Raw genomic sequence first — 6000 nt, 5'->3', positions numbered from 1 at the left:
TTTTTGTGGGCAAAAGCAGTAGATTTCAAACAGAGCTCTGAATTCACTGCGACAGTCTTCTTGGCCCCAAGTTCAAAAGTATTTAGTTGCCTAACTATCCTTTATTAATAATCTTGAGGATCTGGGCCCTCCTGCTCTTTGCTCTCCACCCAGCCAAATGTTCCTCCCTGGCTAACAAAGCTGGCATACACTGATTATCTTGCTGCTTCCTCTATGAACCTGAACCAAATCCCATTGTAGTCAAGAGGAATTTTTCCAGCGCTTTCACTGAGCTTTGAATAATGCCCTATGAGAGCCTTTCCAACGGAGTGAGATAATATTTCTCCTTTCTTTATGCTTTTTTGTTAATGGAGAGACAATATATGAGAAAACTGACCAGAGCTATAGTACCTGTGTGACCAACACCTGCAGAGACATAATTCCCTCTGAAGAGACCCCATGGTGAGATAATCAGGACGGCTGCAAGATATCACAATTCGCAATTAAAGTTCAGTAGCATTTATTTGGTTCATTCTTAGTCACACTCATCTCTGATGTACCCAGACTGTCAGGCTTCTGCTGGGGGGTTGGGAGAAATAACAGGTTTTAAGCTTTGGATACATTCATTTTCTGAAAATGCTAAAATGGTTTCCAGACATTCTCCTTTGAATGGCATCTGTTGTAGTTTTCAAGTTAGAGAGATCAGAACTTAAAAATACAGTGGCAAAATTTGAAGAATTGAAAGCTTCTCTTTGCAGTAGCTTCCATTTTTTGCACACTTAAAATGGCCTGATTCTTTAAAACACTGAGGATATGGCCTGGTCTACACTTAAAACGTACACCACCAGCATAGCTCTCTTGGTCAGGTGAGTGAAAGAAACACATACGCTAGCAACATAGCAAGGCCAGCAAAAAAGGCCTTCTGTCCGCATAGCTAATGTCATTCAGGGAGGTGATGTTCCGATACTGTCAGAACTCCTTCTGTCAGCATATGCTGCATCCACACAAGGGGGCGATGGAGTGTGGACATACGGTATGTCTACACTGAGATCAGAGGTGTGACCGAAGCATGTGTATACATACCTGAGCAGCTTTGATCTAGCTAACTCAAAGAACAATAGTAGCAAAGCTGCGGCAGCAGGGTCAGCAGCACACACTGATCAAGCCCACCTGGGACCCTGGGTATGTACTCTAGTGGCCTTGCTGTAGCCACACTGCTCTGGCCAGGCCAACACTTAAAATGTAGATCAGTGTAGCTACTGTGCTCAGGGGGTGTAACAAATCCAGAACCCTGAATGCCATAGCTATGCCAATCTAACCCCCAGCGTAGACACTGCTATGTCAATGAAAGAATGTGTCTGTCAATCTAGCTACCGCATTTTGGGGAGATGGTGTTCCTCCACTGATGGAAAAAACCCTCTTGTTGCTGTAGGCTGATCTACATTTAAAATTTAGGTTGACGTAGCTACATTGCTGAGGGGTGTGAAAACACACACCCTGAGCACCATAGCTACACTGACCTAACCTCCAGTGTAGAGGCAACAAGGGCAATGGAAGAATGCTTCCGTCGATCTAGCTACCATCACTTGGGGTGGTTGTGTGCCTACACTGACAGAAAAACCCCTTCTTGTTGCTGTAGGCTGCAGCTACACTACAGGGTTATGCCAGCATAGCTCTGGACCCATAGCTATCCCACTATTGTCCCCGTAGCGTACATGTGCCCCAAGTGGCATGCTTTAGTTCAAAAGGATGCATGTGACGTGCCTTTAATAGTCATTCGCGCAACACATACAAAATTCTTCAGTATTCAAAAACGAAGCTCTTATTTTGTTAAAAGTATGAAGCACATGGTGTTCTAAACATGTGACAGAAATAGTTGTAGCCATATTGCTCACCCTAGAAAGCTGATGCTTCTAAAGAGGATGCCAAATGCTAGGCATATTTCTGAGTTGTTCAAACTGAGAACTCTTATGAAATGTCAAACTGCACTGTCCTGTTTCTCCTGAGGAATCTGACCTACTTCTGCAAAATGCGGAGTACCCTCAGCTCCCACTAAAGTCAATTGGAATTTTGCTTTCGATTTGATCAGGAGAAAGATTGGGCTCTAAAAAGGTAGGGGGAAATTGTGAGAATTATGGTTGTCCTACATTGCCAATGTCTGTTTAAAAATATTAGATTCAAGACCTCATAAGGGAAGGAGGGGGGCCACATCTGTCAATAGGGAAAAAAAGCTGTCCAAAATTAGAAATTCTAAATCTGGTCATAATCAATAAAATGGCTATGCACAATGTTGTTATGGCCTCATAAATGTTTCTCAGAAGCTTTGAAATAGCCCAGAAAGCGTAAATACAAATACAAAGAAATAGAATTATCTTCCATTAAAATAGAAGTAAGGACTTGAATACACAAACCCTTTCTCTCAAATTACATTTTTTTTAAAAAATTGTGTTGTTATACTTTCAGAGGTAGTCACACATTTTTCAAGTACACACAGCTCTGTGTTTCAAATGTCATCAGAACTTAATGACATAAAAATTGCTATCTAGACTGACACAATGATTCCTGCTTCATAATAGTCTTTAAGCAGAAGAACAATTTGACACATTTAGAAAGCTGAATAGTATCTTAACTGAGCTAGGTATTTCATGAAGATTTTTAAAAATAACAAACCGACTCCTGGAAAACTTTGAAAAACATTCAGTTGCGGAACAATTCTGTTACTCTATAATTTATTTGCCTTTATTTCTTCATTTTTTTACTCCTTGGAACGTATGTATGAAAACAAGACTTTGTTGCTCAGGAACTTATTTGCTTCTGCTGTTTAGTCATCACATGAATTCATAATCCTCTTTGTAGTTCCACTCGACGATTTGGCAGCAGCAAAGATCAAATCGACAGATTAAAACAGATCTGGAGCCAAATTAGTTTAAGGCTCAAGATCAGGGGTGGAGTTTGGATCAGGACAAGGGTACTAAGTTGGGTTCAAGTACACCAAAATCTTGTGAACTGTTGATGCATGATTTTAGATCAAAATGGTGAAATCATTGTGAAATCGCAGCTCTCCAGTGGTTCATGCACTATAATAACTATATTGATACAGAGAGGGTGATGGGCGGATTAGATATCTCAGGAGATTTTCACCATCTTAAACAGTGAAAATCTCATGGGGAAAAATTGTTCTTGCAAGATTTCTGCCATTCTGGGTTGAGAGCTCACAGATATAGGTGTTCTTGAGGGATTTCAATAGCATCTGCAACTGGGAAAATAGGCCCCTTCCATCTTGAAATCCTACCCAGAATCCAGACTGAAATGAGGAACTGGATCCAGGGGTTCAAATCCAAAAATCCCTTCTACCCAATATTCAAAAGAGTGTAGATTTGAGGTTCTGGTTTTGACCCACCTCTAAATGTTTTATCTAATCCTTTAATCTTTTTTAGGTTTGTATAGAGTATCAGTCGCCATTGTAACAAAGGTTAGTTGAGCTGGACAGTTCTTGACAATCAGACACAGTGAGCACTCATGGAAACGGAAACTTTCTATTGTGGAATACTTTTTGTGATAAACTCATAAGTTTTTTCTCCATAGTTTTTATTACTAGGGTAATTTACTAGGGCCTTTGTGCTTGTGGATATCTGCTCCTGCGGTTTATTATTCACATGAAATAGTAATCCTGTGTTTGTGACCACAGTTATTTGCTGTGGAAATTATTTTAATGTCACAAAGAGGATTAAGATTTCAAGAGAGAAATAAGCAGCAGGAAGACCTACCTGATCACCTTAGCAACAGAGAGGCTGTTTCATGCCTGTATACCTAATAATAAAAAGGACAAAAGACAACACAGAAGTGATGATATATTATCACATTTTCCTGAATGGAATGTTTTGGGTAACAACTGTCTCACGAGGCAACAGTGGCCTCCCCTTTCAGAATTCTCGGCAGCTAAGCAGTTCCTTCATTTTAAGTGTATTTCAAAATGTATCAGCTGCAGGTGTGACACTTCAATTCTATCTGAACTGTTATTCTGATACTTTATTCCTTACCTAGTGCTAACAGACTATACCCATCCCTAGTGTAACTTTGGATTTAACTAATATCTTGTGTCAAAAGACATCTGAGTGCTTTAGAAATATTAACTTGCACAATATGGGGAGCTGTGTGATCTAGTTAAAACAGCATTGACCTGTGACTCTGGAGAACTGGGATCTATTCCCACCTGTGCCACTAACCTGCATTGTGATCTTGGAGTAGTCACTTCACTTCTCTGCTTCACCTGCATCCTTTGTCTGTCTTGCCTATCTAAAATGTAAGCTCTTTGGTGAAGGGACTGTCTCTTACTATGTATGTGCACAGCACCTAACACCAGCACCTTCAACTGGGGCCTCTCAGTTCTACTGGAATACAAATAATGATAATATTGTACCCCTTATAGAAACATCTGATAAAAATGAATAGGAATGAACATTGTAGGGTTCTATAGAAACTACTCTAAAAAATTGTGGAATTTAATAGAGAATGAGAACCCATCTATAGATATCTTTATACCAGCCTATTGAAGAGAGAGAATTTTGTATAGTAAAATCTTTATGCTGGTTCAAAAAACCTCTAGGAAAGTTATTTTCTATTAAATTCATTAGGACTTCCCATAAGTGGGCTCAGAGGTAGTTAAACTATTAATTATCCCCATCTTAATTTGCAAAATTAGATATAAGATTTGCAATAAAAATAAGATAAAAATAAAAATAAAAAATAAAAAATAAGATTTGCAAAGAGACAGAGAGACTGAGGCCTGGTCTAGGCTTAAAATTAGATCGACCTAGCTACATTGCTTAGGGCTGTGAAAAATTTTGCTTCCTGAACACCTAGTTAGGTCAACCTAACCCCCACTGTAGATGCAGCTAGGTCGAGGAAGAATTCAGAGTGCAGCCATGCTACTGTATTGTAGACAGGGCGAAAGACCAAGATTCTCAGCTGTGCCCACTGGTCTGAGCTTGGTTTTGGTGCCCAACTTGACATAGCCTGGGGCTGGGTTTCAGAAATCCCAAGGCCTGTGCTCAAGAGACAGGCCTGAACCAGACCCCATAGGTCTGATGTGCACCGAGGGCATCGAAGAGAGATGTCCCCCACCCCAATCTCTCCAGTGCCTCAGGAACCCCAGGGCTTGCACCCCAAGAGAGGGCTAGCTCTGAGAAGGCAGCCAGACTGGCCCCCTCACACTCTCCTGGAGGATCTAAGCTCCCTGGCTGGGACTCAGGCCCAGTTATAGACCCCAGGTGTGGAGAGCCCAAGGCAGCCACCAGAAATGAGGGGCAAGAAGAGATGCCAGGGGGAAGCAGCGCTGAGCCCCCATTGCAGGGATCGGGGTAGCCACCAGAGATGAGGGGCAAGGAGTACCTGCCAGGTGGAAGCAGCGCTGAACCCCCATTGCAGGGATCGGGGCAGCCACCTGGGGGCACCAGGACTGAGAAACAGGGAGCAGCCGCTGACCCCCCCCCTGCCCATTGCAGGGATCAAGGGGGCCGCCAGGGGGCACCAGAGCTGACGGGCAGGGAGCAGCTGCTGACCCTACCCCTGCCCCCCCATTGCAGGGATCGAGGTGGCCACCAGGGGGCACCAAGCTGAAGGGCAGGGAGCAGCCGCTGACCCCCCCCATTGCAGGGATCGGGGCGGCTGCCAGGGGGCACCAGGGCTGAAGGGCAGGGAGCAGCCGCTGACCACCCCCCCCATTGCAGGGCTCGGGGCGGCCGCCAGGGGGCACCAGGGCTGAAGGGCAGGGAGCAGCCGCTGACCACCCCCCCCATTGCAGGGATCGGGGCGGCTGCCAGGGGGCACCAGGACTGAAGGGCAGGGAGCAGCCGCTGACCCCCCCCCGCGCATTGCAGGGATCAGGGCGGCTGCCAGGGGGCACCAGGGCTGAAGGGCAGGGAGCAGCCGCTGACCCCCCCCATTGCAGGGATCGGGGCGGCCGCCAGGGGGCACCAGGGCTGAAGGGCAGGGAGCAGCCACTGACCCCCCCACCCATTG

The sequence above is a fragment of the Natator depressus genome, chromosome 13, assembly GCF_965152275.1.
Source record: "Natator depressus isolate rNatDep1 chromosome 13, rNatDep2.hap1, whole genome shotgun sequence".
NCBI lineage: Eukaryota > Metazoa > Chordata > Testudines > Cheloniidae > Natator > Natator depressus.
The sequence above is the reverse complement of the archived record's forward strand: the minus strand, read 5'-3'. Positions refer to the sequence as shown.